Raw genomic sequence first — 24,904 nt, 5'->3', positions numbered from 1 at the left:
AATTGTATACTGGATTGACTGAATCCTTGACATCGTGGTTCATTCGATGAGATCATCATGGAACATGTGGGAGCCAACATGGGTATCCAGATCCCGTTGTTGGTTATTGACCAGAGAGATGTCTCAGTCATGTCTGCATTATTCCCGAGCCCGTAGGGCCTACACACTTAAGGTTCGATGATGCTAGGGTTATAGGGAAAGTATGTACGCGGTTACCGAATGTTGTTCGGAGTCTCGGATGAGATCACGGACGTCACGAGGAGTTCCGTAATGGTCCGAAGGTGAAGATTGATATATTGGACGAAGGGTTTTGGAGTCCGTAAGTGTTCCGGAGGTACCGGGTGATGACCAGCATGACCGAAAGGTGTTTCGGGAGCCCCGGCAACTGTTGGGGGCTTCATGGGCCAAGGGAAGGGGGCAAACCAGCCCATTAAGGGGCTGTGCGCCCCCCCTCACCTATTCCCACGTGACCAGGGGGTTTGGGGCGCCCCATCTAGGGTTCCCTCCTCCTGGCTTGGGGGCCAAGTCACCCAAGGGGGAGATCCCTTCTGCCCTGGCCACAGCCCCTCCTAGGGGAAACCCTAGGGCGCCTCCCCTTGCCCTTGCCCCTATATATAGTGGAGGTTTTGGGGCTGCACAACACACAAGTCTCTCTCTCCCAAGGTGCAACCCTACCTCTCTCCCTCCTCGTCTCTCGTAGTGCTTGGCGAAGCCCTGCTGGAGTACCGCGCTCCTCCACCACCACCACGCCGTCATGCTGCTGCTGGACGGAGTCTTGCCCAACTTCTCCCTCTCTCATTGCTGGATCAAGGCATGGGAGACGTCGCCGGGCTGCACGTGTGTTGAACGCGGAGGCGCTGTTGTTCGGCACTTAGATCGGAATGGACCGCGATCTGAATCGCTACGAGTACGACTACCTCATCCGCGTTCTAGTAACGCTTCCGCTTAGCGATCTACAAGGGTATGTAGATGCACTCCCCTTCCCCTCGTTGCCAAATTACTCCATAGATTGATTTGGTGATGCGTACAAAATTTTAAATTTCTGCTACGATCCCCAACACCTCAGTCTAGTGGTCAAGTAGGAATTGAGTAATAGAGAACTCAAATTAATTTTGCAGAAGACTGTTAATTTGTCTAGAAAGAATTGGTCCAAGAAACTTGATGATGCACTATGGCCCTATAGAACTGCATATAAAAATCCTATGGGTATGTCTCCGTATAAAATGGTCTATGGAAAAGCTTGTCACTTACCTCTCGAACTAGAACACAAGGCTTATTGGGCTATTAAAGAACTTAATTATGATTTTAAACTTGCCGGTGAGAAGAGGTTATTTGATATTAGCTCACTTGATGAATGGAGAACCCAAGCCTACGAAAATGCCAAGTTGTTTAAAGAAAAGGTTAAAAGATGGCATGACAAAAGGATACAAAAGCGTGAGTTTAATGTAGGTGATTATGTATTGCTATACAACTCTCGTTTAAGATTTTTTGCAGGAAAACTTCTTTCTAAATGTGAAGGTCCTTACGTTATCGAGGAGGTCTACCGTTCCGGTGCCATAAAAATCAACAACTTCGAAGGGACAAATCCGAAGGTGGTGAACGGTCAAAGAATCAAACACTATATCTCAAGTAATCCCATAAATGTTGAAACCAATGTTATTGAAACCATAACCCCGGAGGAATACATAAGGGACACTTTACGGAACGTTTCAAACTCCGAAAAGGAATAGGTATGTGGTACGGTAAGTAAACCGACTCCAAAACAGTTTTTAAGGCAATATTTCCCCATTTTGTAATATTTAGAAAAATAGAAAAATAAGCAGCGGTCCGGGAAGGACACGAGGGTGGAGGACACGCCCTACCCCCTGGGTGCGCCCCCTACCTCGTGGGCACCTCGTGTGCTCTCCGGACTCTGTTTTCGTACACAACACGTATTTTGGTTGGTAAAAATTCATTATATAATCTCCTGGAGGTTTTGACTCCCGTATCACACAAATATCTCTTGTCTTTGTTTTGAGATGTCCTGCTGCAGACAGAGCAACATGTTGTCCCAGGATTCGGAAGGAGAAAGCTACGTGGCTGATTACCTTGCAGATCCTAAGGTCTATGGGGATGTGGAGCATTGCGGTTGGACTACGGAAGAAGAAGAGGACTATGAACCCAAGGGGAAGGAGGAGATGAGCTCAGATGAAGATGAAGTCCCACTACCTCAACCTGGGACATGCATGTGGAGTTCAAAAAGTCAAGTCTCCCAGATAGAGTAAAGAAACCTAAGATCGAGTTTATTCCTTTTCGCCTCTTGCAGGAGAACAAGCAGGAACTATGAAAAAAGATACTGAGCCTGGAGCAGGAGATCGAGGACCTTAGGGACCCAAATTCTGTCCTCAAACGCAAATTAAGGAAGAAGCCTACGCCATCAACAAAATTTCCGCCGTCTCCACCAACAAAGAAGAATTGAGTATCTGGTATGGGCACTCCACTTGGCAACTGCCAAGCTTGGGGGAGTGCCCCAGTATCGTATCACCATCACTCTATCTTTACCTTTTTTCTTAGTTCGATCCTTTTGATAATATCTTGATCTAGTAGAATAAAAGTTCTTAGTATGATCTAGTTGTGAGTTTTGCTTTATTATCCTTTTATGTAATCGAGTCCATGAGCTATATAATAAAGATTAGTGTTGAGTCAAGGGCTTGATTATTTTGCCATGATCCTAAAGGAATAAAAAAAAGAGAAAGAAATAAAAAGAAACAAAGAGATCATATGAGTCTTATGGAGAGTAATGAGCTCACATATAAAGAGTATGATGAATAAAAGTTATTGAGGGTTGACAAACACAGTTTTGGTCATTGTTGCAATTAATAGGAAGTAATAAAGAAAGAGAGGTCTTCACATATAAATATACTATCTTGGACATCTTTTATGATTGTGAGCACTCATTAAAATATGACATGCTAAAGAGTTAACATTGGACAAGAAAGATAACGTAATGGGTTATGTTTTCTTACATCTGAGATAAATTATATTGTCTTGGATCTTCCAACATGATGAGCTTGCCTTTCCCCCTCATGCTAGCCAAATTCATTGCACCAAGTTGTAACATCCGAAAATTCTAAATTTTGGAATGTTATAATAAATGGATAGGTTGATTGTTTGTTTGATTGTTGTGTGATTGATTGAGTGAAATTCGAAACTTTTTGAAAGTTAAATGAGAAGGAATAAAAGGACTTTCCCAAACTTTCATATTTGCTTTCTGATCTCCATGAATTCAAATTCTTTTCAAATACAAAACCCTTGAGCAAAGATGATATGACTTCTTCCATTTAAATTAAATGAAAGAGTATTTGAAAATAATTGAATTTCATTTGGAAATATTTCAATTCATAAACTTCATGCAGCTCAATGATTTTCATGAGAGAAGATAAAATGACTTCTTCAAATTATATGAAATATGAGTTGGGAGTTTCAAAGAATTAAATTCAAAGTTCTTTTGAATTTATTTTCAATTTGGAGTTATTTGAGTTTTATTCAAATTATTTTTCTCCAAAAATAAAATATATGGAAATTAAGGTAACATGATTCCCTACAAGAAAAAATTGGAGAGAAATAAATTTGAAATCATTTTGATATTTTTAAAATGATTTTTATTGGATTTTATTAGACCAGTAGCACTCTTTGAATTATCTAAATTTGTGTGAATTTTATTTAATGCTAGGAAAATGTTCATCTTGTAGAAAATCGTTTTCTGCAAATTTTGGTATATTATATGCCTATATAAAAGATTTTATTTTATTTTGTTATTCGGTTTTCCTTCTGTTTCTATTTTTTTTAAATTATACATGCGGCCCATATTTATTTATCGCCTACGTGCGCAGTATAATAGCTTCTGGCGTCCCATTGTTTTTTCTCTTAAATAGGCTAGGCCCAGCCAGCCTTTTCCTTTTCTATTTATTTTTTTCTTCCTAGGCCGAATTTTGTAAATAAAAATGCACCGCAGCGTGCGCGCGCGGCCGGCCGAAGGCCTTTAGGCCCATCCGCCTCTTTTTATCTGTGTTTTGTATATTTTCATCTACATTTAGTCTCACATTATCTAGCCTTTGACCACTAAGCCTCTTTTCCACCAATAAATATAGACTCATAGAGCCTCAAAAATCATCCGATTCGGCTTAAATCAATATTTTTCTCCTCTCCGGTGCGACGTCTAGAAATTGTCTCTTCTCTCCAAAGTCGTCTTTTCTCTACCTTATAAAGGTATATTTCTTTATTCATTTTTCTTCATATACTTCCATAGTTTATTATTTTTAGACTAATATGGTAGAATAATTAGATTATCAATTAGTCTACGTATTTATACGTTAGACCTTAGCCGTAGCTATTTTTTTCTTTCGTAAAACAGCTTGGCCCTGATTTTTCAAATAGCCATAACTTTTCACTCGTTTATCCAAATTAGATGAAACCAGCGCCTATAGCTTCGTCTTGTTTTCACCTATCTAGTGAACCTGTCACATCAACTTTTTGAAATTTTCAAATTTCGAATTTTGTTCAGATTCATATTCAAACTTCTTTTGATCATATCTTTTTATCCGTAACTCCGTTTGAGTTGATTCTTTTTGCAAATTAAAGCTCTTGACCTAAACTTTCTGATAAGGCCAAATTCACATAATTTTGGTACTTTAGAAATTGTTTTATGTTGCAAGAGCTATTTGCTTGGTTTTGATGTTTTCCCAATCGACTTCTTCGATCTTTCTGGTCTTTTGAGTGATTGCTTATGTGTGGTTACTATTGCTTGATTACAATAGATTGACCGGAGTGTGACGAGTAGAGCTATCAAGATTTTTGAGTGCGAATCATCTTCATCAACATTGCAAGCAAGTTCACACTTTGATCATACCTCTTCCATACCCAGTTTTTATTGCATTAGATAAAACCTCCAACATTGCATGATTAGGATCTAATTAAATTGTGGGATGGGAAGTAGTTGAGGTAGTACCTATTACCTGTTTATTATCAAACCCTTGGGAGTTACTATTACGTTATGCTTACATTGCCATGCTATCCTCGTAGACGTGGATTGGGTTTTGAGAGTATTCATGACAGATGTGAGATTGTTAATTAATGGTTTACTTAAGGTGGCAACTTAAACACACATCTGGGTGGGTTGAGGTACCTGGGTATTCCAGGATTGCCTGTCTAGGCACCTGGGTAGACCAGGATTGCCTGTTTTTTTATGGACCGCCACCCAGGCTCAAAGGGATCATGAGATTTTTCATACTAGAAACTTCCGTGTGCAGCCACAAGCTATTATGGGCTCTAGCATAGTTGATTAAGTCGTGCGAACTCTTACAGGGTAGACTAGCAGATGTAGGGGGAAGTAGGTGTAACGGTCTATCCATCGTAAGGTGCTAGCGCTTCTGAAAGACTATGTCTCGGTCATCCGTCTTCTCAAACACCATGTAGTGCAAGAAACCAAACGGAGGCGATCGAGTCTTGTGGGGAAAAGTGCGCAAACCTCTGCAGAGTGTATAAACTAATCATGGTTAGTCGTGTCCCCGGTTATGGACATCTTGAGTATCTAGTACCTGGATTATCATGTGAATCTCATCACGTTACTTTAAATGAATATTGTTGGGTTTTAATGATGTTACTTAATTGGGATTGAGAATGCTGTCAACCATTCTCAATGTTCAACAACCACCATGATAGTTAAATAAAATTTATTCCTTTGCAGTAGGGAAAATTGGCTTTTCACAAAAACCTTATAACCATAGAGCTTTTCCACCAGCCATATGTGCATGTAGTGATAGCCATTGTTCATCATTTCTCTATGGTGTGAATTTTCCAGTACGTTCAATATACTGACCCTTTGTGGCTGCAACGTCTCATGTTGCAGGATTATCTTACGACGAGTAAGTGATACGTTAGGGTTACGATTTCTACACTCAACTTTATCGTTGGTGTTGATGGGAATCCACAACCTTGTTACTTCCGCTATTTAGATTGAGGTAATAATATTTATGTTATTTTATACATGTGATTTACCTCTGTTATAAATCCTCGAGTACTGTGTGTGTCAGCATACCGATCCAGGGATGACACTTAAGCACAGAGACTTGATCCATTCGGGTCGGGTCGCTACAAGATGGTATCAGAGCACATGTTGACTGTAGGACGTGACCCTAAAAACTGGCAAGCCCATAGCAAAGATTTTTTCTCTACAACTTTCCCTTTCAAAAAGATCTTTCACCTCTCTTCTCTTCTGAGCTTATTCAAAAATTCCCTTTAGTGAGACCATACCCCTTTTCCCTTTTGACCACTCAAAGATTCGATGGATGAGACCACACCAAGAAGTACAAGATATCGGACAACCACGACCACTACGGAATGAGGAGGATTTTACCATGCATTATGATAATGGAAACTACAACTGTTGAGGACTCTGAAGACTAGGAGAATTTGAAGACTCTGAAGAATTTCCCGATTTGTATGACTAGGATGGCTATCCTTATGGAACTTGGCAGACTATGGAAACTGTCAATAACCGAGATCAAGGTGTGTTGGAGAAAGACTGAAACAAGGAGCATGAGAACTCGAAGTTTTGTCAAAGAAAACCCTAAGGCAGGAGATATCAACTATGGAATGATAAATCATGGGAATGACAAGAGCAGAAACGCAGCTATCCATGATGTTATCGTTCGCTTATGCTATTGTCACCGTGCTGAGTTGAGCATGCATACACATGGAAGGATTGGATGGTAGAAGGCTGATGGAGCATCTAACAGCAAGAGGTGAAGTTTTAACCTTAGCTGGTGTATCACCAGGATCTAGAGAATTACATCAGGGATTTTAAGACGGGCCCGCAGGAAGCCGTATTTTGACAAGGAAGCATTTCGTGAAGAACTTAGGTCCAAGAAGCTGAAGTAGCCAAGCTAGAGGAGCAAAACCTCGAGATACCAGAGATTCGTCAGGAACTGAAGGATAGTAGGACCATGGTTCATGCGAAGGATGTTGAAACCAGTGGTTTGGAACGCAACTCTAGGATATTAAAGGATGTCATGTGAGACTTCGCGTCAACAGAGTTGATCTGGCAAAAGAACTTGAGAAAGACAAGCATGATCGGAAGAAGCCATTGGAGGCATGAACAAGACTCGTAGAGTTAGACGACCTTGAAGATTTATTGACCTTTAGAAGACCAAACCCCTGTCCTATACCTATGTTAGATGCGACGATTGTGAGCTGTCATTTGTTTGATGTTTTTCGACAGCCACAACAAAAATCTGTCTTTTCAAAATTGTTGTTTGCATTGTGTGAATCCCTCTCTATCTCTCTTATCTCACCCCAAACCCATGGACCCTATAGAGGATGAATGAAGATGAGCTTATATTTTCTGGACCGATGAGTCAATTGGAGACGGACCAATGGATTCAGAACATGGAGGATCACATGAAGAATAAACCTATAGTCGGAAAGGATATGACCCAACCTAAAGATTATGAAGAATAAACCTAAAGATTATGAACATGGAGGATCACATGAAGAAATTATATGACAAAGAATTATGTAAGTTGTTGTTCTAAGAATGATCATGACGCCCTCATGTTCGTATTTTATTTTTATCGACACCTCTATCTCTAAACATGTGGACATATTTTTCGATTTCGGCTTTTCTCTTGAGGACAAGCGAGGTCTAAGCTTGGGGGAGTTGATATGTCAATTTTGCATCATGCTTTTATATCAATATTTATTGCATTATGGGCTGTTATTACACATTATGTCACAATACTCATGCCTATTCTCTCTTATTTTACAAGGTTTACATAAAGAGGGAGAATGCCGGCAGCTGAGATTCTGGCTAGAAAAGGAGCAAATATTAGAGACCTATTCTGCACAGCTCCAAAAGTCCTGAAACTTCACGGATGATGTTTTCCAAATATATAAAAAATACTGAGCGCAAGAACCTCACCAGGGGGGCAACACCCTTCCCACGAGGGTGGGGGGCGCGCCCTACCCCCAGGGCGCGCCCCCCTACCTCGTGGGCCCCCTGGTGGCCCTCCGGTGGCCATCTTCTTCTATATGGAGTCTTTCGATGGGAAAAAAATCATAAGCCATCTTCTCGGACGAAACTCCGCCGCCACGAGGCGGAACCTTGGCGGAATCAATCTAGGGCTTTGACAGAGCTGTTCTGCCGGGGAAACTTCCCTCCCGGAGGGGGAAATCATCGCCATCATCATCACCAACGCTCCTCTTATCGGGAGAGAGCAATCTCCATCAACATCTTCATCAGCACCATCTCATCTCAAAACCCTAGTTCATCTCTTGTATCCAATTCTTGTCTCCAAGTCCAGGATTGGTGCTAGTAGGTTGCTAGTAGTGTTAATTACTCCTTGTAGTTGATGCTAGTTGGTTTAATTGGTGGAAGATCATATGTTCAGATCCTATATGCATATTAATACCCCTCTGATTATGAACATGTTTATGCTTTTGAGTAGTTACTTTTGTTCCTGAGGACATGGGAGAAGTCTTGCTATTAGTAGTCATGTGAATTTGGTATTCGTTCGATATTTTGATGAGATGTATGTTGTCTCTCCTCTAGTGGTGTCATGTGAACGTCAACTACATGACACTTCACCATTATTTGGGCCTAGAGGAAGGCATTGGGAAGTAATAAGTAAATGATGGGTTGCTAGAGTGACATAAGCTTAAACCCTAGTTTATGCGTTGCTTTGTAAGGGGCTGATTTGGATCCATATGTTTCATGCTATGGTTAGGTTTACCTTAATAATTTTGTTGTATTTGTGGATGCTTGCAATAGAGGTTAATCATAAGTGGGATGCTTGTCCAAGTAAGGGCAGCACCCAAGCACCGGTCCACCCACATACCAAATTATCAAAGTACCGAACGTGAATCACATGAACGTGATGAAAACTAGCTTGACGATATTCCCATGTGTCCCTGGGAGCGCTTTACATCTTATAAGAGTTTGTCCAGGCTTGTCCTTTGCTACAAAAAGGATTGGGCCACCTTGCTGCACCTTATTTACTTTTGTTACTTGTTGCTTGTTACAAATTATTTTATCACAAAACTATCTGTTACCACTTTTTTCAGTACTTGCAGAGAATACCTTGCTGGAAACCGCTTATCATTTCCTTCTGCTCCTCGTTGGGTTCAACACTCTTACTTATCGAAAGGACTACAATAGATCCCTATACTTGTGGGTCATCAGCCGGTTGTAGATCTTGCACCCGGCAGCGCGGGGAGAAGAGGCGAGCCCCCCCTCGGATCTGAGGAACCGGTAGAATCTCTGGTGGTCCGCATCAACGATCTCCCGGACATCATCCTGAAGGAGATCATCTCGCTTCTCCCCACCAAGGATTGCTGCCGCACACAAGTCCTCTCAACTCGGTGGCACCCTCTATGGCACACCGCGCCCCTCAATCTCGACTGTCGTCAGATATCTGTCCTTCTTGAATTTGATCTCCTCAGAGCCATCGTCTCCTCTCGCCAGTAGGGCCCCATTCAACGCCTCTGCATCCCAACATGCTACCTGCTGTCCATACCCGGCATGGTGGACGCTTGGCTGACATCCCCTGAATTTGGAAAACTCCAGTAGTTTGAGTTCTACCATTACCACGAAAGTTTCATACCACGAACACGCCAAGAATTCGTGCCCACACCACCATTGTCCATCTCACGGTTTTCCTCCTCTCTCCACACCGCCACCTTCGCCCGATGCCATCTACCAGATGATCTGGTACAAATGCTTCGACTCCCACTGCTAAAAAAACTTCCGCTTGTGGTGGTTTATCTGTCGGAGGCCTCACTGCACAGCATCATCCACCGTAGTTGCCCTGCCCTGGAGCGCTTGCTGATTGTTTTGGGAATAGAAATCCCTATCAGTTGTCTCAAAATAAAGTTGCCTCACTTTAAAAGCATTGGAATTTGTTTTGAAGGACAATAGCTCATCATGGAAGATGCCCCTTCACTTCAAAGGTTGTTCCTTCATAATTGTTACAGACCTTCGCAAATAACTGTTGTCTCTGCGCCCAAACTGGAGACCTTGGGTGTAATTCGTGATCCGTTTGATGATCACAACAAGTTGGTGTTTGGCTCCACACTTTTTGAGCTACCGTATATTATCATCTACACATTTGTAATCATAAGCTGCATTTTTCATTTGTGCGCATAAGTTTTATATCATCTTGGTGTACACTTTGGGTACTAATATTATGTTATATGCTCAATGAAGAGTTCGTCCATGGATAGCCTATCGATGCTGCTGGATTCTGTCAAGATCTTATATATCGGAATGTTTAGTTTTGATCTGAACATAATTACTGGCTTGCTGTGATGCTTTCTGTCTTTGTAGAATTTATATATAAAGGCGATGATTTCATGCACATTGAAAGACCATATATATTGTGCTAGAATTAATCGTTCAACTATTGCTCTTTCGACATACTCTTTTTTCAGACCTTAACTGTTTTCAAATCTTCATGTCTACTTAGGTACTGCAACCACATGGAGAAAAATGTATAACCAATCGGTGGCGTAATAAGCACCAGGATTTTCTCAGTTCTCATGACATCGTTTGAGGAAAATAACGATGGAAAGATATGCATCCAACCAGGCAAACAGAAGCTTTGTCACATTCTTCCTGTTGAATGCGAGGTTACTATTGTCCATGAGGCTTAAGTTTTACAGCAAGAGATTTCTCATGGACGAACACATTGAACAGCAAAAAAAAGAAGTTTTAGGTGGAAAATGGGCTTCTAAACATGCTCGGTTTCTATTTAAAACAAGTTGTAGTCATCCTGAAATAATTTTTTTTGCACAGGATGTTGATTTTATGGATCAGACTAATCCACTTGTTTGTGACTGCAAAAAACAGTAGTTGGGTTAGATGTTACTGCCATGTTCAATCCGGGTTTTGTCTAAAAATTTGATGAACAATTAATCCTTGGGCTTTTTGTACCATTTGTAAGCTTAAGTTGCATGTTGTTGCCCTCGTACTCCTCTCCACCTGCAACTACACTGCCGCATCTTCCACGGCTGCTGTTCGTTCCCGTCCGAGGCCTCGCCGTTGTTCTTCGCCTTGGTTCGCTCGTTGTGCCCGCCGGCATCTGACGTTGTCAACACGGTCAACAACCAAGAGGAATCAGGAGATGATTGTACGTGGAGAGGCTGACAGTAGGGACCCACCAGGATCATTGCATTACGCAAGCAGGTGCCTCGTTATTACAAGCCAAAAAAATATTTCATCTTAATTGTTTGACAACTAGGTCCCACGCCATTGTCAATGTAGTCAATAAACGAGAAAATTACACAACGAGCGGATAACACCAGGGACCCAACACCTTGCCCGGTTGTTTTTTCCTTTCAGAGACAGAGCTCAACTGCACACTGTGCGGGGGCTGTGGCCCGTCTAGCCCACGCTTACGCTTTTATTTAAGCACATGACGAGCCGAGTTGATATCTTTTTTCTTTCTTAAAATGGCTAGCCCAGTTCTTTTTTTGGAGAATACCAAAACCGAGGCCTACATGCTCTTCTCAACCCTGTTGGGCTATAAATCTTTCAAGACGAGGAGGGATGTAAGTAGTAATAAATGGGCTTCCCCAGAAAATGGGCTATAAGTTGTAAGAAATGGGCTATAAATTTTTAAACCAAAGCCAGCCGGCAATTACATTAAAATATCATTTTTTTTTCTAGATTTCTCTACTCTCTACTCTTATAAAAACCAAATCCAACTGATAATTACATTAAAATATCGTCTTTTCTCCCACAAGATAAACTACTCATACAAATGCATCTGCATGTTCCGTGCAATGCAAGGGCATCTTGCTAGTTAAGATTTTAAATTTCATTCATTTTTTCTGTGGAGAATTGTCTTTTCAATTTTATTTTGATATAATTTTAAAAAAATTAACGTGACTCGAAATTTCGTGATTAAAAGACTTTGGATCCCACCGAAATATGCAAAATTTCATTGAACTTTTTAGTAGTGCCCAGAATATATGGTCTGTAATGCTAATAAAAAGAATATGGGCTTCAAATATCCTTAAGAATTAGCAAATGGGCTGTAAATTATTGAAAATAATGGCAAATGGGTTGTATGCTGTTTTCCACATATTTGGAGGCTAACTTCTGGGCCTACTAGGTTGACGATGACGCTATCCTAATTTTGTTTACACGTACGCAAGGCTTTGTCAACTTAGTCAACACAGAGAAGTGATTGTTGGATGTCCATTCAACAGCCACCGTGCTTTTTCAATCTCTGATCTTCCTACTCCAGCCGCCAAAACTAGCGCCGATGGGACTGCCTGCTCCCTTCTCCCGTGGCTGATTGTGCTACCGCCAGGCCATCCATCTAGCCACCTGCACATCCTGTTATTTTCCGGCGACGTCAGCCTCACCCCACGGCCGACCAGTCAGCGCTCGTACTCCCCTCAGCATGGGCATCCACTGCGGTGGCTTCGCTGGCTCCGGGTCGTTCCCTTCTTGGGCCTCGCCCTCGTCCACCGAGTTTGTGCCCTCGGCGCGGCGAGGTCAACATGGTCAACATACAACAGCCATTGGAAGAGGCTGATAGTAGGGGCCCACACAGGGAAATGCCTCCTTATTACACGCAAAATAATGATTCCTCCACCTGGTAGCTGGGACCCACCGGAAGGGCCTTTGTATTTCGCAAAAAAAAATGTCCCCCCACTGATAGCTCGCACCCGCAAGCTATATCTTCGCACGCAAGGAAGTGCCTCCTTATTACGCACAAATAAATGAATATCTCCCTGCTAGCTGGGACCCACCATAGTGTGAGGCTGACTTGTAGGCCTACTAAGTTGACGGGGACGGAGGGCTTTGTCAACTTAGTCAATATGAACGATATAGCTCCAGTGACCGTACGATGTCCATCCAACGGCCGTAGTGCTTCTTCAACCTCTGGTCTCCTTGCTCCAGCCGCCCATAGTAGCGCCGGTCGTGCCGCCTGCTCCTGCCTCCCATGGCTGGTTGTGCTGCCGTGGAGGCCTCACTGCCCCTACTACTCCCACCGCTGGCCAGGCCCTGCGGCGACGGCAGCCTCACACCGCAGCCGGACCAGTGAACCCTCGTACTCCTCTCTGCGTGGGCTTCCACTGCCGCGTCTTCCCCGGCTCCGCGTCGTCCCCTTCCTAGGACTCGCCGTCGTCCACCGCCCTGGTGCTCTCGGCGCAGCATGGTCAACGTGGTCAAGGCACGTCTTCCATCGGAAGAGCACTGTATGTGGAGAGGATGACAGCTGGGTCCATGGTCGCACCAAGGAAGTGCCTCCTTATTACTCACAACATAATGATTCCTCCACCTGACCGCAGGGACCCACCGGACAGGCCACCATATTTTGCAAAAAAATGTTTCCCCCCTGACTGCTGGGACCCACCAGCTACATCTTCACACGCAAGGAAGTGCGTCCATATTACGGGGGGAAAATGATTCGCCCCCTGACTGCTGGGACCCACCAGCTACATCTTCACACGCAAGGAAGTGCCTGACAGTCGGGACCCACCTGGTCGAAGCGTATGTAGCCTTGTCATTCTGGTCGCGAACGTGTACATACATACCGGTCGATGTAGAGGTGTGCACGTGTGGTAGTAGAGGCGCGCATGTGTGGTAGTAGAGGCGCACACATAGCATGTACATGTATGTACAGCGGCCAGGGTGCGAGAAAGAAAATACGGCCACGTACGTACATATGGGCGGGGTCTCGAACCCTACTCGCGCATACGTACGGCCAGGGCTCGTGTACATGGTTGTGGCTGGGTCGGAATGGAGAAACTGTGTTGCCATCGTGTTCATGGGGAGGCAACGGAATGCGTGCTGTTCATCGGGAGCCAACCAGCTTGGATGGAACAGGCGATGGAAACGAGGCCTGGCGTACCGCAGAATGCAGGAAACGGCCTTGTGTTCGACCAGCCACAGTGGAAACGAGATCCTGTTCATCGGGAGGGGTCTGGCGTACCGCAAAACGGAGGAAACGGACCTCCTGCTGTGGAAACGGGATCCTGTTGATCGGGAGGGGTGTGGCGTACCGCAAAATAGAGGAAACGGGCTTGTGTTGGAGCGCTATTGTCGAAACGGGGGTCCTGTTCATCGGGAGGGGTGTGGTGTACCGCAAAACGGGACTCCACGGGATACTGTTCATCTCCACCATTGACCTCCTCTAGCCTCCACGGGCTCCTGTTCATCCACCTCGTCCTCCTCTAGCCTCCACCTGTGACTGTTCATCCACGGGCTCCTGTTCATCCAGCCTCCACCGGGCGCTCCTCCATCGGCTACTATTCAACCAGCCCTCCCCACAGGGGTCCTATTCAACCACCCCTCCACGGGTTACTGTTCATCCAGCCCTCCATCGGCTACTGTTCAACCAGCCCTCCACCGGCTACTGTTCAACTAGCCCTCCACGGGGTCCTGTTCATCCAGCCCTCCACGGGGTCCTGTTCATCCACCGACTCGATCGATCGGGGTACTGTTCATCCAGCGGCAACGGCCTCTACTACCATGGGGTCCTGTTCATCCAACCCCCCACCGGGAACTGTTCATGCAAACCCCCTCAACAAGGCTCAATGTTCATCCAGAGGCAACATCGATCGGCTTAAGTTAGCAGCAGTAGCGAAGGAATCACACTCGGGTTCAGTTAACAGCAAGGGATTGATCGATCGCTCGGGTTCAGTTAACAGCAAGGGATTGATTGATCGCTCGGGTTCAGTGATGCGTAGCCTACAGTGCAACTGCTTGGGTTCAGTTAGAGCCCAACGCCTCGCTCGGGTTCAGTTAGAGCGCAACGCCTCGCACACACGCGTGTACGTACGAGAGAAACGCGCATCGCTCGGCCCCCGACCACCCACCGTAACCTGGAACTCCCCCGATATTTTCCTCGCCCTCCCTTCTACCACGGTTTTCTCCGTCATAGACGGCCCAAAAAATGTCTGCAGCCGCATCTCCGGCCCGCCCAGGACGAAGAGCCCATTTTCTGTCATGATTTTTTGTCATAGAAGTAGGACCCCAGCACATCTATGATGATACCCGGTTTTGCCACAATTATCATCATAGAAGTGTCATAAGTATGACAGAAAAAATCGTTCGGCCCAAAATGTCACGGATGTGTCTTTTTTTGTAGTGCGTGCACATACACATCATGCTCAATGATGTGTACATTTACCACGCACACAATTTCTTTGGTTTGTGTCTCTTTTCTGTAGGTACCCATAAATACTTGTCAGCCTCACAATCCCATGAGTTGACAAAACGATCTCTAGAGAGCACCGATGACTTGGGATCCCATGGATTGGTTTTCACACCATTCCCATTGCGCCGTAACTTCGCGCATTTCTTCTACATGGCCCTCACTTGGCTATGGGTTATTGTCCATTACATATTCTATGCCCATCTTGCCATGTTCACTTTGCATGATAAGCTTACTCCTATGCCTTTGCCATTCATTTGTTACCAATGCTTTGCATTACACATGATGATTGATTCTCATACTTGTATGTGTATTTGCAAGCTTGGTGGAGATATTGCTTGTTATTGCCATGTTCCATTTGTGACCCATCCCTATGATGATACTATGATCTTGCTTTCTGTTCATTCTTGCGATATGTCATGTGCATTGTCTATGCCTACTATTTGCTCACATGACATGATTGCCATTATTTCCTCTAGTATGTTGCATCTCCGCACTACTAGCTTGCACTACTTGATTACTATGATTGCTTGCCTTGTTGCGTCACCGATGATTCATCCTTGCTTATTTCATGCGGTTGATGACAACCATTACATTTTCTCATGATTGTTATTTCTTCTTGTCATATATCTCCATGTGTTGCCTCTCTCATTCTATATTTGACATGTATTGAGTGCAAAAATGCTTTTAGATCTTGCTAATGAGATTGCTCCCATAGCATTCTCACATATATTTGGAGATTTTGACATATTCCTTGTGAAGCATGGTTGTCTTACTTCTTTGCACCATATACCTAGTGCCATGTATATCGCCATTGTTGCATCATATTATTCATGCACTTGTGTTTCTAATGGTTATGTGCAAAAGATGAGAACCATCATGATGGATGATGTGTTTATCTACCATGCACATACGTTATTTGCTTTGTTTTGTGCATGTGTAGGAAACTTGGACTTTGTGTCGACTTCCACTTCACGTGAGCTGACCATTCGAGCTCTTGAGAGGGAACCACCTTCTACCATGATGATTCTACATAGCACTTGCTTGTGCTTCGGCAATGTGAAGGACGCACAAGCACATGCTTTCAAGGTGATATCCTTCTATTTTGAGAACCCCCAAACCATGAGCATGGATATTATGGATCATAATACTTGTGTTGCTTGCACCATGAGACTTATTGGTCATCTTGGGCCACTTTATTGCACACATGTTAGAGATCTTGCTTCGATTTCTCATTTTTTTAATGTTCCATGCACCATGATATCTATGCCTTGTGTGTTGCATCCGACTTGTGGATTACTTTCTCCTATGATATGCTTGGATGCAACAATGTCATTTCTTCACATATGCCATGTCCCATTGCTTGTCATATGATTGAATTGATTGCCTCACACATGATGAACAATTGCTCTTTCTATTGTGTCCAGTGCCACACTATATTCACTACACCCTATGCACGTTATGCTTGGATTGTCTTGCACTTGAATCATCTGTTTAAACACTTCATTTTATTTGGTGTTGTGAATGCTTCTTATGCATACTATAGACCATTTGTTGAGCACTTTATGCATGATTGTTATGACTTCGAGGTAGATGCTTATTCTCTTGTCACACATATTTGCATCTCTACCTCACCATTGCATACTTGTCCCCATGATGTCTTTGCTTGTGCTCGATTTATGTGCTTATACGCCATGTCACAATCCTTTGTCACACCTTATGCTATGCTTGATGGCGATACTTGTTGGGTGAATCACCACTTGAATGCTTGGTTTTGCACTAACGCTAACCACATTTGTTTTTCCAACTGTTTGTTGTCGTTGCTCCTTTTGAAGGAATCACTAGACGGTGCGACATTGGAGAGTGCCCATTGCGAGCTTGAAGATGATGAGTACTTGGTGAACGTCCACTTCTACACGGCGAAGCCATCTCTTTCCCATGGTGATTTGGTTTTCGATCCGAGGTCGGATCTTTCCCAAGGGGGGAGATGATGTGGAGCATCCTATGGACATCACCATGTCAAGAGTCTGTTTGGCAAGTGACACGTGTGACATCTACTTTGCCTACATAAAGGTGAATCATCTCCTCTCCACGTTCTCACTTCACCCCTTCGAGGATGGTTTACTACTTGACACTCCACTCATGTGCATACATAGGTATTGTCGGAACACTATGGACGACGAGGAGGAGTGCAAACGCCAAGGAACAACTACACCATCCTTGAGGGAAGCATGGAAGCGAAGGCGGAAGAAATGGAGCTGCTACAAGCTACAACTCTCGGACGTCTGACGGCCTCCGGACGTCTGACGGCCTCCGGACGTCCGACGCCTAGAGACTCCACCAGCCAGATCAACTACAGCATACGAAGACGCTACAGCGGCCGGACGACCGACGGCCACCGAACGTCCGACAAGTCCTAGCGCCCGGACGAGCGACACTGTCCGGACGACCAACGCCACCTGTCCAGAGCCAAAACGTTGGAAGTCTGACGCCCTCTGGACGTCCAAACCCCCGCAAGCGACCGAACGTCCGACACTGCCTATGCGCAGCCGGGCCTTTGGCCTTGTATCCCTCTCGCACTTACCCCTTCGTGGCTTAGACTATAAATAGACCACCTCCACCTCCTTTCTAGGGTTAGCAATGTGATAGCTCATTTGAGAGCTAGAGCTTTCCTCATCCACTTGGTTACTTCTCCATTGGAGTCCACGACCTCTTCGAAGAAGATCCCCCAAGCGGATTCAAGACCCCTCACGGGAAGACCCCCCTCAAGACCTCCTCATGGAGATGAACTTTACCTTGTATCTTTCCCTTTGTTGTTCATGTACCTTGTGGATCTTGTGTGATTGATTGTCTAGTGGATGTGTGATTGGACTTGTTCTTGAGTGTTTCCTCTTGTGATTTCTCCATGTTCTTCCCCGTGTTCTTCATGTTCTTCGAGGGAATCCACTCCAATCGTGAAAGATCGGCCTACACCAGGTTAGCCCCGTATCAGCTTTACACTCTAGTGGATAAGTGTACTCGGGTAGAGGAGGGGAGGCGGCTTCCCGGAGAACAGGATGGCGTCAACATCGACTCAAAGGATGATGATGAGGCCACCAGTCAGAAAAAGAAGAACAAGAAGCGCAATAAAAAGCACAAGGATAAGGCTGTGATGACCGTCGAGGGATTGGGCACACCTAGTACTGGAAAGAAGGCCAAGACTGTGGCACCCGGCAAGGAAGTTGCCATGTGTACTGAATGCCAGGAGGCCGTGGCTGCCCAGAAGGTTGGGAAGGTGATGGGTCGTGCTACAAGATCCATCGGACCAAGGGCCACGATCTCCAGGAGTGTCATCAGGTTGAGCAGCTCGTCAAGAAGTAGAGAGTTGAGTATGAGAAGCGTGATAAGGAGAAAGGTCAGAATGGCGCTGGCGGGAAATGCCAAGGCGGCAGAGCAAGACGCCCCAGAAAGGCTCCTCAGAATCAAGGAAACCCCGCCAGAGGCCGTGAGGAGGATTGCAATGATGGGAGTGATGGAGGAGATGAAGAGGAAACCAGCGAGCAGGAATTCCAGAAAGTCACTGACGCCCTATGCATTGACGAGGGTGCATCTCTGCACTCCTCCCACTCCCAACTTAAAAAGTGGGCATGTGAAGTCAATGTCATGGAGCCAGTGGAAGATTCTCGGAGGCCACTCAAGTGATCCTGCATGCCCATCATCTTTGATGGAGAGGATCACCCTGACCGCACCACTACGGTAGGGTGCTTGCCGTTGTTGGTTTCACCAACAATCTACAACCTCAAAGTCATGAAGATGTTGGTTGATGGTGGGGCTGGGTTGAATCTGATTTCTCCAAAGGTCATCAGCAAACTTCAGATAGCATAGGAAGAACTCAAAGTTATTGGTACGTTTCAAGGGATCAACCCCGGTAGGAGTCATCCTAAGGGGAAGATCACGCTACCGGTGACATTCGGGGGAGAGTTGAATTACCGGACTGAGAAGATTGTGTTTGATGTGGTCGACCTCCGCCTACCGTACAATGGAATCCTTGGTCGCCCAGCTCTAGCCAAATTCATGGCGGCATCCCATTATGCCTACAACACCTTGAAGATGCCAGGGCCGATAGGCATCATTTCTATTCCATCAGACGAGAAGGACGCAATCATTTGCATGGATAAGATGTACCGGGAGGCAGTCGCGGTAGAGGCCGCTGAAGCTAGTGTTCCCACCAAGGAAAGTAAAGGAAAGAAGAAGGCTAACAAGGATGCCAACAAGGAATCCGGGAAGCATACTAAAAGTGCGTTATATCGACTAGAGGGGGTGAATAGGCGATTTTTATGAATTCTTCACTGAGGAATTTGCAGGTGAGGAAATTCCTTAGCGAAGAACTACTAGCAGGGGAATAAGTACTCAAAAGTAAACATAACAAAACACAAGCATAGTCATCATGATGAAATGAAGACAGGCACAGAGTACAGAAAGCGTAAGCACATGATAACACATGATGAAGACAAACCGACTGAAGAAATTGAACTGAGGAAATTGAGAAAGTCTTCAGTTAAAGTCTTCAAACACAGATATGATGAAATGAAAGAGTTGAGGAAATAGAACCAGTGATCTTGGTGAAGACAATGATTTGGTAGACCAGTTCCAACTGCTGTCTCAGTTGTACATCTGGTTGGAGTGGCTAGGTATTTAAACCTGAGGACACATAGTCCCGGACACACAGTCCTCACCGTATGCTCCTTAAGCTAAGGTCACACAGACCTCACCCAATCACTCGTGGTAAGTCTTCAGGTGACTTTCGAACCTTCACAAACTTGGTCACTCGGTGATCCACAATTCCTCTTGGATGCTCTAGACCTTGATGCCTAACCATCTGGAAGAAGCACATTCTTCAAAGGTAACAAATGTCAGATCCACGCATGATCAATCTCTTCAGTGATGCTCAATCACTTGGGGTTTGTAGGTGTTTGGGTTTGGGTTTTCCTCACTTGATGATTTTCGCTCAAAGTCCTCGGAGGATGGGATGCTCTCAAATGACAAGTGTCAGTTTCTCTCGGAGCAGCCAACCAGCCAGTGGTTGTAGGGGGCGGCTGTTTATAGCCTAGGGAGCAGCCCGACATGATAAGACATAAATGCCCTTCAATGATATGACTGTTAGGTGGGTAGATATTCTGGGACAGCTGGCGCATAGCACAGCAACGGTCGGAATTGTGCGAATCAAATTCCTCAGGGCTATCATGTTCCTCACTATGTAGGCAATCCGCACTGGCGAATTCCTAACTCCTCGGTCAGAACAAATTCCTCAGAGACCAGAAGAACTTCGTCTCTGTCACTGAAGAATATGACTGAATTGTATGAGATTTCCAATGGCTTCACTCGAAGGGATTGGTAGGTGTAGGATTTTGAGTTGAGCATCACATGGAAATTTTTCCTTAGTGTTTCCTCGACCCCCTTTAACAGTACGGTGTTTCCTAAGACTCAAGAAAGAGAAAATGAAACTACAAAAACAAAAGTCTCCACGCTTCATGTTCCTCAAATGAATACCAACTCTTCAAGGTCACACCAATTTCTTCACTTTCAGAGTCTTCAGAAATTCAAAGTCTTCACTCGAAGAACTTCATTTTTAGGGGTCGACTTTCTCTGTAAATATCAAACTCCTCATAGACTTATAGACCTGTGTACACTTACAAATGCATTAGTCCCTTAACCTATAAGTATTCAATACACCAAAATCACTAAGGGGCACTAGATGCACTTACAATCTCCCCCTTTTTAGTGATTGATGACAATATAGGTTAAGTTTTCAACGGGGATAAACATATGAAGTGTAAATACTGATATTGAGGAATTTGATTGCAAGATATAGAAGAACTCCCCCTGAAGATGTGCATAGTGAGGAATTTGCATTTGAAGCAATGCACACTTGAAGAGTTGAATCATGGAGATCTCCCCCTATATCTTGTAATTCATACACGCATTTGACATATCATAATGAAGAATTTGGAATGCATGATGAAATATGGTTATTGATGTAATTCAGCATGCGTGCATTAAGATATATGAGAAATAAGCATGCAGAAAAACACATCAAAAGTATCAGAGCACCATGGAGTTTAAGTTTACAACTCGATCCAATAAAGTTTCAGAAGAACAAGAGTTGTAATTTAGCAAAAAGCGCCCATATAGACAGACCCGCTTGAAGACTAACTCAAAATTCTCCCCCTTTGTCATCGAATGACCAAAAGGATCGAAAATGAGGACTAACGCCCCTGAAGAATATCAAGTTGATGAAGGAGCTCCAGCGTTGTTGGGATCGTTTGTCGTGGAAGGGCCTGCTGCAGTGTCGTCCAAGTCTTCATGCTCGTCGGTGTCGCGCGATGAAGAATTGGAGCTGGACACCAAAGGAGGAACCTTGACCTTCTTGTATTTCTTCGATGGAGGTGCAGACCAGTCAAAATCTTCTTTGAGACCCATTTTCTTGAGATCTTCTTCACCATACAGATGTGACAGAATGCCCCAGGTGCGACCAAAAACTTCATGGAGGTAGTAATGGTTTTTCTTCACTGCATTGTGTGTAGCAGTCATGTTGTGAAGAAATGAACTAAACTGACGCTTAACCCATTTATGGTTTCGATCCACCTTCTGGTGAAGACTAAGCAGAAGCTCATGGTCAGTCATCACACGAGGAGCAGTGGCTTGGGAGTAGACTTGGGTGCATTGGCAGCAGAGTCATGTGTGGCAGAGTCATCATTGGTGGAACAAGATGCAGCTTTGCGAAACTGACCATCCAATGGACGAATGCCTTCATTAATGACAGCAGGAGCCTTGCCCTTTTCATTAGTTGAAGCAAAAGCCTGCTTGAGGACTTCAATCGGGGGCAGATAGCTAAGGTGATTTTGAAAATCAGCCTTGTAGTTGAGTGAAGACCTTGTCCTGAGCAATCTCATAATCCAAGGTGCATAAGGTTTCAGCTCAAACGGAGAAAGTGCAGCATTTGCTAGAGTCCTCATGAAGAAATCGTGATAGTTGATAGGAATGCTATGTATGATGTTGAATAGCAGATTCTCCATGATGCCAATTATTTCCTCATCAGATGAGTCGTGGCCTTTGATGGGACTCATTGTCCTCGTCAGAATGTGATAGACAGTCCGAGGCACATATAGAAATTCCTTCACGAGGAATTTGGTTCGTGGGGCCTGACCTGGCTTCAAATGGTTCATCAGAACTTGCATGTAGTGATTTGTAAGCTCAGATTCACTGTAGATGCAACGAGCAGCTTCAAGGGGAGGACTATGTGGTAAAGCATGAAGCAATTCGGTAGCTGGTGCCGTGTAGTGAGTGTTTTCAGACATCCAGTCCAGCACCCATGAATTCACATCTTCGGAATCTCCTGTGATGTGCAGCGTCGCATAAAATTGAAGAATGAGTTCTTCATTCCAATCACAGATGTCAGTGCAGAAATTTAACAGTCCAGGGTCGTGAAGAATACCGAGGACTGGCATGAAGCACGGCAGAGATTCCATATCCACGTGAGGAATGTGTTCATGGTAGAAGATTTTGTATTTGTTGAATAACACTAAGGAATAGAAATTATCCTGGTTGGCAGTCCAGAAACGCCTTTTCCTAATGCGAGCAGAGTCATAGGGGTTGTAGTTTGTGAAGAATACATGCTCGCTGAAGAAATCATCAGCCTTGAATTTTTATTTCCTGGAGAATGGTTCCTTTGGCTTGGGTAGAGGAGTGTCAGTGAGTTGCATCACAACCTCAGGGATCGCAATCTTAGGTTCTTCAGGCTGAGGAATTTCTGGTTCCTCTTTAGTGGCAGTCTGCATCTTCAGATGTTCAGCAGCAGCAGTTTCTTCAGCACTAGTGGCTGGAATTTCTTCACGTACAAACGAAGTGGGGTGAGTTTCTTCAGAGCCCATTTGAACAGTTTGTGCAGGGGACTGAGGTATATGCTGTAAAGGTGTGAACAGTGGAGAGTTGGGATGCTGACTTTCCCAAAAGTCATCATTCATCACTGGTGTGGTGTAGCCAATGTCCACATCTTCATCTTCCATTTCTTCAACGCCAGCCTCTTCAGCTGTGAACTGAGGCATAGGCGAGGAAACAACTAGTGTTGAAGGGATTTGATCTGCTTCAATTTCTTCATCCATCTGCTCTAACGAAGCAGCAGAAGGATTTTCTTCATCATATCCGCTAGGGATCACATATTCTTCATCAAAAGGAACAAGGTCCTTTGATGGTATGGTTGAGATCGGAACAACATCAATGGGATTTGCAAACGAACTTGTCATAGACTTCATTTTCTTCGGAGCTGAAGAATCCGAAGTAGCTGATGCTTTCCTTTTCTTCACGGCTGCACGCTCTGTAGCCTTGGTCTTCTTCACATCTCATGCAGATGGAAGGATCGGAGTTGGTGTATGCGCAGGAGGAGCAAAGGAATCTGGTTGATTTTCTTCAGGCACAACTGATGCAGTTGCCCTGACTTCTTCATTTTCTTCAGGCGCACCACTAGTGGATGCCCTGGCAATTTCTTCAGCGGCTGGAATGCAGTCATCAACCCTGGAACTCACATTTTCTTCAGCAGCCTGAAAGTCATCAGTGGTGCTGGCGTGTTCTTCAGTTGCCTAAGCAGATGCTTCAGCCTGAGAAATTTCCTGTTGCGATGGAGCTGCAACATTTGAGGTGAACTTCTCAGTCAGTTTAACAAACCTGACCTTGGCTCCTTGCCAATCAGCATAGTAGGCTTTGAAGTCATCGCTGAGGGTTTTGATTTCAGACTGGATTTTTACAAGTTCATCAATTGTCATAGTGACAACGTTTTCTTTAGAAATTTCTCCTTCTTATATTGCACTTTCTTGATCTGCCTGGCCTTCTCATATTTCCATTTTTCTTCTTGGATGAAATGGGTTAGCATGTGACTTTTGCCAGGAGTCAACTTGAAATCGGGCATAGGAGTGTTTGGGTCCTTGTGCCAGAGATTAATATAGTCGAGGATCAACCTTGGATCCAAAAGCAGTGGCATATTTGTGCCTTTGGCTCTAGCAGCCCTAACTTGCCTATCTGTGATGATCTCAACAAGTTCTTCATCATCAGCTTTTTCTTCTTCACACGGCACTTGGAAGGCGACATGCTTCTTCTGAGGACTAGGGCGAGGACCTCGTCCAGCAGTGGCCTTTGTCTTCAGTAGAGAGGGTCCCGTTGAAGAATTGGGTGCAACTAAGGAACTAGCTGAAGCTCCTGAGGCAATAGAGATGCCTGTAGTCCTTTGGCACGTGGCAAGATGCACAGGTGCAGAGGACTTTATCGGAGCAGCTGAGGACTTTGGAGGAGCTGCTGAGGACTTTTGAGGAGCTAAGGATTTTGGAGGAGCAGGAGCAGCATGAGGAATTGGCCTTGAGGGCTTTGAAGATTCTGGTCGTGAGGGCATTGCTGAGGAACTTGTCCTTGAGGGCACTGAAGGTGAAGCACTTGGCTTACGTGCATGCTTCTTTGCCATAGATTTCCTTGGCTTGACAGAGGCCTCAGTGGCAGCAGCAGCAGAGTCTTCATTGAATTTCCTCACTAGTTCTTTTGCTTGTTTGGCCAACTTGGCCTGGCGCTTGGACCATTCTTCAGGAAAGTCCTCACCGTGCTTGACGCTAGTGGGGTCCGCTTCTTGGCCAGGTGCCAATGGAGGTCTTGAGCATGGAGGGGTAACAGCGAATTTC

The sequence above is a fragment of the Triticum dicoccoides genome, chromosome 2A (genome assembly GCF_002162155.2).
Source record: "Triticum dicoccoides isolate Atlit2015 ecotype Zavitan chromosome 2A, WEW_v2.0, whole genome shotgun sequence".
Classification (NCBI taxonomy): Eukaryota; Viridiplantae; Streptophyta; class Magnoliopsida; order Poales; family Poaceae; genus Triticum; species Triticum dicoccoides.
The sequence above is the reverse complement of the archived record's forward strand: the minus strand, read 5'-3'. Positions refer to the sequence as shown.